The following is a 14,041-nucleotide window of genomic DNA, read 5'->3' on the forward strand; positions in this document are numbered from 1 at the left end:
AGCAGAGAGAAATGATTAAATAAGTTAGATATAGAAGGTGATTCCTTGAATGTTGTCCATGTTATTATTACGGGTAAGGTTCCTAGCTAGAAGTCAAAAATGTGGGTAGAGGTGATATGGAAGATTTTGAAAGATTGCGAAGAGTACTCCATCAAACATGTTAATAGAGAGGCAAATTCGGTGGTGGATTTCCTTTCAAACCACGCTATTGATCAAAGTGAAGAGATGATTATAGCTAATGATTTGTGAAAGTGGCAAGGATTAGATAAGCTTATGCAAATAAAGAGATAAGGTTGAAGTAATATTTTCGAAACAAGAGATGGCAAGAGATTCCGAGGAAGATTAGACACATTTTCTTGTTTTTAGAAAACCGTAGATAAAATTGAATGATCTGGTTCTTTCAAATTTATAAATCTCACCAAATCAGATATCGAAAGCAGTTTCTGAAGAAGAGTAATGATGGCGAGAGAGTGGGTTACTATACAGAGAGTGGAGTGTCGTTGTGATCGAGATTCAATGGAAGAATAGTTGAAAATGTTGTTTGCATTAGAAGGAGATTTGCGGAGGGAGTTGTCAAGGATATCATAGGGGAAGGAGCGCTGCGAGGACAACATGACCATAATGCAACCTTGTTGGAGCGATTCATATATAGTATTGCTAGGACTATGGCGAAGGCCATTAATCTCTTGGTAGTAGATCAGTTTAAGGAGCAAGCACTAACAGCCCTGGGGGAGTTGAATTCGGCAACATTTACAGGTTTAGTTGGGGATGCCTTCAATGTTGAGGAAGAATGGGCACATGTATGACACCATAATGGTGTTGAGAGATGGATTGGAGAGGAACAAACCTGAAGACTTATGAGTATATGATGTCTAAGAATGGACATTTGTTCCCCCTTAAACAAATTGAGAGAGCTTAGGTGGTCATTGATACTATCAAGATCTCGCTGTTCTCTCTTTGTGGCTAAAATATAATCTTTTTCTCTAAATTAATAGAAAGATAGCTACCCCTAGGTAGTAATTTGCTGAAAAAAAATAAAATTGCCACATGTAAAAGATGTTAATCACCTAGCTATATTTTACATAAAATAAATGTAAAAATGGCATGACAAATGAAAATTATACTTTACAACCTAATAGATCACATTATCACCATAATTAATCCTCTCATGATGAATCAAATTTAGAGGAATGGAGTTGTACGTTGTTACTGTTATATAGATAGATAGGCAGAAAAGCAAATTCTTCATTGCAAGAACCTATAAAGCCTGTCCTTAAAAGTTATCACGAAATATAACAAATCGTCTGATACAAATTTTACAAATAATATCAGTTAAAGTAATTTACATGTGAAAATATGAAACATATATTAATCGGTAATGATTGGAAAGAAGGTATAAGATGTTAAGACTAATAACCTATATTTATTTATATTTTCTCTTGTGCACCTACTACCCGAAACATAACAAAATTGTGCAGAGTTATGCAGATAGGCCTATAAATTGAGGTGTCCAGGAGTCTTTTGTATAGCTGTAGATGTTTCTGTTACAACAATCAAATTGCCATTGAAAAATGTGTAAAACTAAGGGTTGTGCCAAAAATAAAAAAATGAAATGGATTTTGGGCATACTATGGAAGCTTCCTTACCAATAGAATCACCAGAAATGACATCACTTCTTAGAATTTTAGTCTAAAATAGATCTTGTCCTCCAAAAAGAGAACATGCACGTGGTGAGCAAGTTTTTATTTTGCATCATAAATGATTTTATCACTTACAAAGACAAAAGACATATTGATGCGAGTAAAGCAGATAAACGAGATGCATTATGAACATGGTGTTTATGACAAAATTTAAGAGTTCCGTTCTGGAGAAAAACATATAACCTCAAAAGCTTACTAAATATGAATTCAGTAACATATGACACTCAATGCAACCATCCTTTTCCAGCTGTATTTTATATTTTACATCAATGTAATATGAATAATCATATAACTCAAGTTCTCTGATGTTCGCAACCCAATTGAGGAGAACAAGTTATCATTGGATGTTTGAGGACTTGGAGCTTTCTCACTATGCACGTTCATAAACACTAGAAAGGTCAGCATTTTGGACTATCCATGGATGTTGAAGAAGGCCTGTTAAGGGAAGACGCTGCCAAGAATATTTAACCAACAGCTGCAGCATAAATTGGTCACCAAGTTACTTTCAACTATTCATATATGTGGATGGGTACATCAATGCCATGGGAATTCATACTCACCTTAGAAATAAGGTCCTTGGCTGCATCAGAGACTATTGGGTTGGGAGGAAAATTCAGATCCACTTTCATAATCCTGCACAAAAGTTTACTAGCTTTAATACAATCCAAAAACAACAAATCACATTCAATATCATGAAATGTCTAGCTCTCAAATTATTGCATGCAACGTATATTGATCATATTGTTCTATACAGTGATTTCCCTTGACCTTGGTTGCAATCATATAAGACATTTTAGTAAACATTTCCAAGATGTAGAGGAAAAGCAAGATTTCTGCCCTTATGTGAATACCATGGGCTTAGAAACTCTAAGATAATTTGTACCTATGTATAAGGTATAAGAAACAAAATTATTCAAACAGTTGAAAGAATATAAGAAAGTTTCATACAGCACGTTAAACTAACATTGTTAATAACAAAAAAATGAAAAATTGTTCTCAAACTATACCTACATTCTATACTGATAATTATAAACAGTGATTCTCTGCCTTTGGTCAGAATCAGATCTCAGAAATTTTTAGTAACATTTCCATGATGTGGGAAAAAGGATATATATCCAACCTTAACACTTGGCATTTAGAAACATTAAAATTGACTTAGAGTGGAATGTGAGGGTTTATGGGCCTAAGCGCTTAAGATTTGGGAGGATTTATTGCTGGCTTGGAGGCATCCAGGGATGCTAGATGCAAGGGGAGCATTTGCTGATGGAAAAAGTGCAGATTTGAAGGGGATTGGAGCCATTTCAGAACCCTAGCTTGTTCAGAATTTGCTTCAGACCTGTTATGTTTGTATTATCATTTAGAAGCTATTTGACCATCTGGGTATTGTTAGTTTCATTGTTATTTTGCTGTCCAAACTTTATAATAAACCTGAAAGCTATTTCCAGCTTGTGGGTGTGTGAATGTCAAATATTAAGTATTTGGGTGTTTATTTTCTTTCAACATTATTGCAAAAATATCTATTGTTCCATCATTGTATTATCTTCAAAACCCTCACATTCAGCATTCAGAAAACAAACAAAACCCCCCCAAAAAAGGTTGCTTACAAGTACCACCATCCATGAGCATCACCCTCCAAGTGCAAAGTGGTATGCTTGATGTCTTTGATTTCAAACACGAGCTTTAATGAAAGATAGGCATCAAATTTCTGAGACCAAGACCTAGCAGCACATTTGTAAGCATCAAAAGTGGGGACGGATAGTTTTACCCAATTTCTTCTGTAAATCCTAATTATATGGACCCCTATCCCTTCTAGGTCAATTTATCAGTTTAAGTTGATAGAAATCTGGTAGAGACATGGCAACATGAAATTTCTCACCAAAAAGTTGATACTTATGTAACCAGTCCAGATACCCCTCTTCTGCATTTTGCTGATTTCCTCCTGCTACAACTTCATTCTGCAAAAATGTAGGCATCAAAGGTCTTGATGTTGCTTCCCTAGCTGCCCTCAAATTGTTATTGGCAGGTCTGTTTGTGTTACTAGATTCCCCATTATCTCCTTGGTTGTCATTATTGCATCCATTGTTCTAATTTGCACTCATATTTTGCATCATCTGTGTCATCAACTAAACTAACTGCTGTTGTCCCCTAGCAAGATCATTAGGAATTTGGCACATGTTATTACCTTCTTGAGAATCCCTTCTTTCTAACGTGACTTCTTGAGCTTGTCCTTCAACTAGAAAATCAATTAGGACTCCTTGTACAGTATTATCTAGAGGGTTTAGAGGTCTTCTTCTCAAATAATACCTATACAATCCTTCACCTGGCTGCATATGAACCTGTTGATTGCATAAAACTATTCAAAACCCACTGGCTGGCAGGATACATGGCTCTGATAGCACTGTAGTATTCTGCCTAACTTACTCTACATGATGTTTGTATTCCTCGTGACTCATTTCACCAAATGTTTGCAATGGTTTTCATTATGTAATAAATATTCCATTACAATAGAACATAATTCGAAGCACTCAATATGTAGTGACAGTATTGTTCTAACCTCAAATGCTAATTGGAGAATGATACAAAGATCACTACACAATCAAATGCAAGCGGCTAAGAACTTCCATCACTGGATATTAAGATAGATGTGGTGGTGCCTCCAATGTCTTATGGAATTGATTTCTGCAAGCTAATAAGACTCTATAGATGTCTCATGGCCTTATTGGATTGCTGGTGTGTTCCCTAGATTTGTTGCAACGCCTTCCTCTCTTACTTCTTGGTCCTAACACTTTCATTTAGGGCACTTTGCTCTATTTATGGCTACACTAGGGGTTTAAACAACCCATTCCCAAACAAGGGCTGCAACTAGTGTTAGAGATGGTGGCTTGCCCTTCCACGAGCCCCTACAAATTTCCCTTTATTTGGTGACTATGATATCAGGGCCTTCCTCAATGCAGAAACTCATTTGAAAAGGATTTCCCAACAAAACACAAGATAAATATTGCAATATTGAGCAGTTTCTTGGGATTGAATTGCACCTACCATTAAATATCAACTCCATTGTTGTTCTCCTTCATGTTAAGCAAACTATATTACCATATAATGATTTTTATTGTAACTAGCCTTGTAGCTTTTCAATAACTATAAAGTCTTGCAAATTCATCCAACTCCCAAAATTGAAATCTCCAATTACAATTTTTAAATTGCTAACTTGTTTATGCACATTTGTGAATTTCATTTGAATCCACCTCTGCAATTGGCTAGGGAAGATCTTTCACTCCCAAAACCAACTTTCACCTTAGGGTTTTCGTCCTAGGTTGGTAAAGTCTATTCAAATCCACAATTGAGGTTTCAATAAAATTTCAATTACCAAGAATGAGCTTCTTCCTCCGAATCCCCTTTTATTAGCACTTTTTGGAGTAATAAATATTATTATTTGAGTCCTCTTAACTTTGCTTCCAAAATTGACTTGAGACTCTATTCTAATAATTAACAGAAGTTGTCTTTTAATTTTTACCTTTTTGATAACTTAATATTTAATTATTTACTTATTGAATTATTTACGCACATCTAGCCAAACTTATGGAAAATATTAATAGGGACCAAATATGAATTCCAAACATTCCAAAATAATCTTAAGTTCTCAAGAAATCAAATCTTATGAAAATTGGTATTTTCTAAAAATAGAAAACTTCTCCAAGAAATGTAGAATGCTCCCTGAATGTCCAAATGACATTCAGAAAGTATCATGAAACTCACCTTGATTTTTAGAACTCCTTGCCACTATTGAAATTCCACTCTAAAGAGACTAGCACTCTCCAAGAAAGTCGAAGTGCTTGAAGATACTGGAAAGTCCATAAAAAGGGACATTACAGTGAGTACCCATTTATAATTCCTTCTTATTTATTGCTTCTTGTAGTTACAAAGAAGGGAACTTTATTGTGTGGTTTAACCGCTGATTTCTTATATTTAACATCCAAAATTCATGTGTTGTTGTTATAACTTAACATCAAAGCAAGTTACACAACTCTTATATAAAATTAAGAAGAGCATGCAAAATGAGTATATCAATGTCCTCATTTGTCTCTCATCTACTTTTAGAATATCATTCGAAAACAAGTAGAAGCCAAACTCTCATATGGTATTTATGACACTAAATGATTAACAAATTTAGAAAGATTGAACCCGTCATTCACTCAAGTATCAAATATTGGCTTACAAAGATTATTTGGTTGAATCTAGCTTGCAGGACTCATTGGGTCCAACAAGGGACTTGCCGAGCCTTGGTGATTTCAAGGAAGTCTTATAACACTGATATCAATCAACATCTTAGCTATACAATTGATCAAAATTGGTTGGACAATCTGGTGCAATACCCTGAGGTCATGCAAGAGATACATAGCAGATGTAGTGTGGGGTTTGGATTGATGCTATACAATTGATCAAAATTGGTTGGACAATCTGGTGCAATTGGTTTAATTGCCCCGGTCAAGTCAAAGCGTGACAGTTGATGTCAGTTGGTCGCTTGAACATGATAAAGTCTGAGTAAGTGAATCAAAGTGACCTGATGTGACTTAGACAATTGATATAATTGCCCGATGAATTGTGTTTGATTGGTTGATCAATTGATAGTGTGTGCGTGTGATGGATGGTTGTCGGGAATCATGGCAGCCCCGTTGAGACTAGGTCATTATGATAAATGCCTGATGTAGTCTAGGATTACCATAATCGATTACCTGTTGAGACCCGAAGATACTTGATCAGAGTATCTGTTGATAGTCTAGGTGTGTGGGAGTCGATGTATCTGTGTAGAAAGAGCAACTTGCTTGATTGTGTGGATGAATGAGGATGGGAAACACAATCCCTCCTATTAGAGATGGATGGTGATGAACGTGGCTTGATTGGGTTGATGGGAAATGATGAAGGATATGTGATGCTGATTATCGAGATGGGGAGGGTGGGGGGGTTCAATGTTAAATAGAAGAAATGGAGGACCTATTACATTCCTATGGAAGAAGAGGAAAATAGAGTATCCATTGTCATTACTATGTATGAATGATATGCAGCTATTTATGAATGTATGGATGGATGGAATGCAATGAAATGCAATATATACAGATGAGATGAAATGACGATCCATGGTGCATTATTTTTCATCATTGAGCTTTAAAATGTTGTAAGAAAATACAAGCAACTTGACATAAAGATTCAAGATGACCAGAGTATTTCTTACATGGATTTTGATATAGCAAGTTAATACAAGCAACTTGATATAATGGATCAAGTTGACCTGAGTATTGCTTGCGGAACAGACAAGGATTATCTCCTTTCATGCATGACTTGGATCGTCCTCCTTGATCTTAGACTGATCATATCCTGAGACAAGTGCATACCGTACAAAGAAATAAAACCTTTATCCAGTTTGGACGAGGTAGGAGGAACCAAAGGAAGAGCATTGTACCTGCAAACAAATAGTATATACATAAAGAATAAAGAATATGGATCCTTGGTAATGGTTCATGCTCATATGGTAGAGGTATACGCTGTAGTCAGCAAGTCGTAGTGATCTATGACTGCATTTTGCATAAGATCACGTAGCTTGGTGAACTTCCCACGTAGACACCATTAGTACATGTCCCAGAACTTCATCGGAAATAATGCGCAAACGATACAAAACAATGCTGAAAGATCCCGATACAGATAAACAAATGAATTACTCACGAATCAACCAAGCATTTGATAGCTTAACATAATTTTCTTGTCAAAGAAAACGTCACTTTTGTCTTTGTTTTGGTAAGGAAGGATGCATCCTTGTTTTTAAAGACAGTTTCTGATTTGTTGGATGTGGATTGTGTGGTCGATTGATAAATGGTCATTGTGTGAGTACTGTGTTAATGTTGGATTTTGTATCTGATCGGATAAATATGTACAAGGTGTTGCCATGTTTTTGTGTGATTTTTGATGGTTTCTCGATGTTTTTTTGGATTTTGTGAAACAATTTTGAATGTTTTTGGTATTTTGAGAGTCATTTTTGAATGTTTTTGGATTTTTGATGATTGTTTGAATGAAGAGCGTAATGAATCATATGAGACAATGTAGAATCCACTTCCTTCACGAGGGTAAGGGTATTGCCCCCAGTTTGTAGACCTGACTATGAAAAGGTGGGATGCTAGACGCATGGAGTACTTTCTTAATTGTAGATCAAATAACAAGCCATGGTTGGGATGGATGGATGTATGTGTGCATGAATGTGATCACAACGAGCCTGAAAGATACTGGAGCCATTGCCTTTACGAGTGGCGCCTGTTTGCCAGGTTTTCACCATCGCACTTACCCAAGGTGCCACTGGAGTGGTTGTTCACCGTTTGGATGCATGATTTTTCTTTACTTTTTTGAATGTTTTTGTATTTTCTTCAGGACATTTTCTGAATGTTTTTGATATTTTCTGATATGTAGGGGAGCCTGATGCTCTGTATACCTTAGGTATAAAACCGTTTGAGGTGCATGCTATTGATTGGATCTGCGAGCGGTTCTCCTTCTGAAGTAGCCAACTGATATGCCCCGGACCCGAACACAGCAGTGACAACATATGGGCCCAGCCAGTTTGATTCAAACTTACCCTGATGTTCTCTGTTTGGTTGGTTGCGAGGATTCTCTCGTAGAACAAGATCACCTACCTCAAATGTACGAGGTCTAACTCGGTGATTGTAGCTTCTACTCATGCGCTGCTGATAGGCTTTGAGATGGTTGTATGCAGCTTGTCGCTTCTCATCAAGTAGCTCCAAGTCCTGAAGGCGTGAGACTCTGTATGCTTCATCATCAATGAGATTGTGCAAGGAAACCCGTAGTGACGGTATCTCGACCTCAATAGGCAAGATAGCTTCTGCACCATAGACCAATGAATAAGGAGTTGCACCTGTAGGGGTTCGAATGCTAGTTCGATATGCCCATAGCGCTGGATTCAATTGAACATGCCAATCACGACCGGCATCATTGACTGTCTTCTTTAGGATCCTCAATATGTTTTTATTGGATGTTTCGGCCTGACCATTGCCTTGTGGGTAATAGGGAGTGGAAAAGCGGTGTTGGATATGAAATTTCTCACAAAGCTCACGAACATCCTGATTTTTGAAAGGAAGACCGTTATCTGTGACGATGGACATGGGTACACCATACCGGCAGATGATGTAATTGAGGATGAATGAGGCGATCTGCTTGCCGGTGACTTGGGTAAGTGGAACAGCTTCGATCCACTTGGTGAAATATTCGGTGGCGGTAATAATGAATTTATGGCCATTGGATGAAGATGGATGGATTTTACCCACAAGGTCAAGGCCCCATTGACAAAAAGGCCATGGTGTTGTGATTGGTTGCAGTTCTTGAGCTGGTGCATGTATTAGGTCGCCATGAACTTGACATTTTTTGCATTTCCTGACAAAGTAGTAGGAATCCTTTTCCATAGATGGCCAATAGTATCCAGCTCGCATGATCTTCTTGGCTAGTGATGGACCACTTGAGTGAGTCCCGCAAATTCCTTCATGTACCTCTTCCAAAGCCTTTGTTATCTCACCTTGTTCTAGACATCGAAGGAGAGTACCATCAAGACTGCGTCGGTATAGGGTTTCGGCAATAATGGTATATCGAGCAGTTTGGCGAATGAAGGTTTTACGTTGGTTATTTGATTGGTTGGGAGGAAGGGTGTGATCGCGGAGATAGGTGTAGAACTCACCGTACCATGGGGATTCAGAACCAACAAGGCAATATATCATTTCAGATTCGGGGATATCATAAGCAGGAATCCAAAGTTGTTCTACCAAGAACTCGTAGCGTGTTGAATTCTGTGGAAGATCTAGTAGAGATGCGATGGTAGCCATGGCGTCAGCAGCTCGATTCTGATCTCTTGGTATCTGCTCAAAAGTGATAGTAGTAAATGATGTCTTTAGAGTGTCCACCATTTGCTTATATGGCATGAGTTTATCATCTTTGGTCTGATATTCATCTGTTGCTTGTCGAATGACTAGTTGGGAATCACCATATACTTGTAGTTCTTGTAATTTCCATTGTACGGCTAACCTGAGTCCTGTGATCAAGGCCTCATACTCTGCTATGTTGTTTGTGCATGGAAATGTGAGCCTGTAAGACTTCGGGATGCTATCACCTTGAGGTGTGATAAACAGAATGCCTGCCCCCGAGCCATGCCTAGTGTATGAACCATCAAAATATAGCTTCCATGGTTGTACTTCTGTGAGCATGAATATCTCTTCATCTGGAAAATTGGAAATGAGAGGATGATCGCCTAGGAGAGGTGCATCAGCCAACTGATCTGCAATAACTTGACCTTTGATAGCTTTACGGTCCACATACTCAATGTCAAATTCACTTAGAATCATTACCCATTTGGCCAAGCGACCTGTCAATGCTGCTTTGCTGAGTAAATACTTGAGTGGATCAATCTTTGCAATGAGTTGTACCTTGTGTGTTAATAGATAGTGCTGCAATTTAGTGGCTGCCAGGATTACTGCTAGGCAAGCTCGCTCAATAGGTGTGTAATTGAGTTCATAGCCAACCAGTGTACGAGAGATGTAGTATACAACACACTCTTTTCCTTCTGCATTATGTTGTGCCAGTAATACACCTAATGCTGTACTTGTCGCTGAGATATAAAGTAACAACGGTCTACTTGGATCTGGTGGCATCAGCAATGGTGGATTTATGAGATAGTCTTTAAGCGCCTGAAATGCTTGCTGGCATCTGTCATCCCACTGAAAGCGGATGTTCTTGTGTAGCAGGTGTGTGAATGGGTGACACTTATCAGCCAATTGTGCAATGAATCTGCGGATAGATTGAAGCCGTCCTTGTAGTGTTCTTAGCTGACTGATATTCTTTGGAGGTGGCATGTCCATGATTGCTTTAACCTTTGCTGGATCGACCTCAATGCCTTTGCTTGAGACAATGTATCCTAGAAGCTTCCCGGAGGTCACTCCGAAGACACATTTCTTTGGGTTGAGTCGAACATGGTATTGTTCCAGTCTATCAAAGATTTTATCTAAGATGTGAAGATGTCCTTCTCTAGTAAGTGATTTTGCTAGTAAATCATCCACATAATCTTCCATTATAGTATGCATCATGTCATGGAAGATGGTGGTCATTGCTCTTTGATAGGTCGCTCCTGCATTCTTTAGACCAAAAGGCATTACATTCCAGCAGTATGTGCCCCATGGACATGTGAAGGCTGTCTTATGTTGGTCCTCTGGTGCGATCTTTATTTGATTGTATCCTGAAAAGCCATCCATGAGTGAAAGCATGGCATGTCCTGCTGTCAAATCTACTATGATGTCGATATTTGGTAGAGGGAAGTCATCCTTAGGACATGCTTTATTTAGATCTCTGAAGTCTGTACAAATGCGGATGCCCCCTTTTGGTTTGCCAACTGGCACAATGTTGGAGATCCATTCTGCATAATCAATTGGTCTAATGAAACCAACATCCAGGAGTTTCTTGAGTTCTGTTTTGACTAGCACGGCAATCTGAGGATGCATCTTACGAAGCTTCTGCTTGACAGGTTTGGCTCCTTTTGCTACTGTGAGATGATGCATGACTAAATCCGGATCAAGCCCAGGCATGTCTGCATATGACCATGCAAAGTTGATCTGACGATGCTGGAAGAACTTGATAAACTTAGGCTGTTCCTCTGGAGTGAGAAGAGATGCCAGATGTATGATATGAGGGTTTTCAGGAGTCCCCACATTGTATTCTTTAGTCTCCTCAATGAGAATCGTCGATCGTTCCTGTTGTGTACTAGCAGGGAGAATGTCAAACCCTTCATCCTCAAGTGCCTCAGAGAGGTTTTCACCGTTGGATACGCTCTTTCTTTTTACTTTTGTTGGATCAAATAGTGCCACAGTGTGGTTTTCACTGGAAGATCCATGTTTTAATGTTATATTTTTGCAGCTGAAGGGTTTGGCATCCGCTCCGAAGTATGCTGTGCTATTAAGTTCAATGGCGAATCCAGCTTTGTGATCCCCGCTTGGTAGATTATCCCTTAATTCCAAAAAGTCAATGATAGCCTCATCATTTTGGAAGAGGTCAAGACATGGGCGATTTGGTTGGTTCCATTCGATGAGTTCAGGGTGGATAATGGGCATTACTTCATCGATTAGGTTAAGTGCAGGAGATGTATCCGTGAGGGTTAAGACAGTGTGGTGAAGGTCGTTGATGGTACTCTCCCTGTCAGAATCAGGCGTAGGATGAGACGTAGGGTCTGTGGAAGATGTTTCCAGCTCAGGTACCCAAGTGGTCTTTATCTGTGCTTCTCCGTAAACAGGGATGTCTTTGCGTGGCGGAGGTGGTGATGTGTCTTCCTCATCTGAAGTGTTAAGCTGTACAGAATCAAATTCCCACTCATGTGAGTCGGTCTCTGAATCACTTTCCAGCATCCGATTGCTATACCATACTGGGATGTCTTTGGAGTTGAACACGGCAGGTGTGATTGGTTTATGTATCTTTGTGGTGATCGGTGCTGCAGGAACCGTGATGGGATTTAAAGGATTGGTTACTGGAAGTATCGGTAATGGTGACTCAGTGGCTTTTGCTGGAATTACTGGCGCCATAGATGTTGCTGCGGGTTCTGATACAGTTGCTGCTGCTATTGGTGTTATTGATGGGATTACTGGTTCGTTTGGTGGGATGATTGGCATTGTAGATGGTTGTGGTGGGTTTGTGAGCCTCGATGGGGCAGTGGGGATAGTGTTTGATGGTGCTTTGATTATGAAAGGTGTCCTCTTTGCAGTAGGTGGGCAAAATGGTTTGCTAGGTTTTCCTTTGAATCTGAGTTTAGGAAGGATCTCTTTTTCAAAACCTAGGCCTGTATTACCTTTGGGCTTGAATTCCGGCAGCAGCGGTTCGTGTCGTCCTTGTTTGCAGTATCCCAAAGCACTCTGACCATCATATCCCATTCTTTGCATAATGAGGAGGCCTTTGCCATACTGGTCCGTAGGAAGTGTAACTTGCGGTTTGTCAGTGGTGATGGGATCTTTATAGATCCAGTCTGCTAGGTCCTCATCTTGTGTCTCTTCCTCTTGACTCTTTCCAAGAATGAAAGGCATTAAGGCACATGCAGGCGTGATTAGTGGTTGCTGGAGCAACTGCTGTGGTTTACCATGTGTTCTAGGAGAAGTGGGCATTTGTCCCACACAAAAGAGTTGACTTAAGTTATATTCCCCGGGACCTTCCTCTGCGACTTTCATCTTAAGCTTTTCTTGCTTGGGTATAGGGGTGTTCGAACTGGCAAGAGAGGTGGGATTTACATATGATGTGGAGGAAATGGCTTCCCTATTATTAGGAACAGTAATCTCTGGTTGATGGCTGATATTATGGCAAAATGCAAAGGGATTTGCATCACCCAGGATTGTGATCTCTGCACCATTATGTGGGAACTTGATACATTGATGGTAGGTAGATGGAACAGCTTGCATGGCATGTATCCAAGGTCTCCCTAATAATAGATTATATGGCAGAGGAAGGTCCAGAACCTGACAAATGATATGCTTTACCACAGGGCCCACTCGGATTGGTAGTACCACAGCTCCTTTGGATGAACGCTCTGCATCATCATAGGCTTTGATGGTGATCTTCTTGCGAGGATCCACTGATTCTATTGCATATCCCAATGCTGTGACCAACTGTAGTGTACAAATGTTTAGGCCTGCTCCATTATCTATCAAGACTCGCTTGATCCTGTGTTGGTTGACAAAGCCTTCAATGTGTAGCGAAGCATTATGAGGTTGTTGGAAAGAAGAGTTGTCACTTTCGGAAAAAGTGAGACAAGGTGATGACTTTAGATTTCCAACCATGGCTTGAAACTGGTCCGTATTCAAGTTTGCAGGGACTGACGCCTCTTGGAGTGCTTGATCCAAGATAGTTTTATGAGATGGTGATAGGCGCAATAGTTCTAAAATGGATATGAGCGCAGGTGTTTTGTCTAATTGTTCCACAAGATTGTACTGCTTTGGGATGGAGGTGGTGCCTTGTGGAGCTGCCTTGATGGTAACTTTGCCGCGACGCGTAACAACATTGCAATTTGAGGTGGGATTTTTGAAGGTGATAGTTGCAATTTGTTCACTGGCATCATACAGGTGATTGACAGTGTAATTATACGTAGCCTGCGTATAATCAGTGGTATCAGGACCTCGTCTGGAAGTGGAAGGACCCCTTTGATCTTGTGATGGAAGTGGATTCTTGAACATCTGATGATCATTATTGGTTGTTTTTGGGTCATGTCCTTCAATTTCAATTTCTCCTCGGTCAATAAGATCCTGAATGAGATCTTTCAATCGATGACAATT

General features: G+C 39.4%; 1 long non-coding RNA gene across 1 annotated transcript; it reads right to left on the reverse strand.

Moving 5' to 3' along the window:
- Positions 1-1,791: 1,791 nt before the first annotated feature.
- On the reverse strand, positions 1,792-2,335 carry LOC131874512 (uncharacterized). Its single transcript, XR_009371864.1, has 2 exons — positions 2,261-2,335; positions 1,792-2,175 (listed from the first exon to the last, which is right to left on the reverse strand). It is a non-coding gene; the product is annotated as an uncharacterized LOC131874512 (long non-coding RNA).
- Between the last annotated feature and the right edge of the window lie 11,706 nt (positions 2,336-14,041).

The sequence above is a fragment of the Cryptomeria japonica genome, chromosome 3, assembly GCF_030272615.1.
Source record: "Cryptomeria japonica chromosome 3, Sugi_1.0, whole genome shotgun sequence".
NCBI classification, from domain to species: domain Eukaryota; kingdom Viridiplantae; phylum Streptophyta; class Pinopsida; order Cupressales; family Cupressaceae; genus Cryptomeria; species Cryptomeria japonica.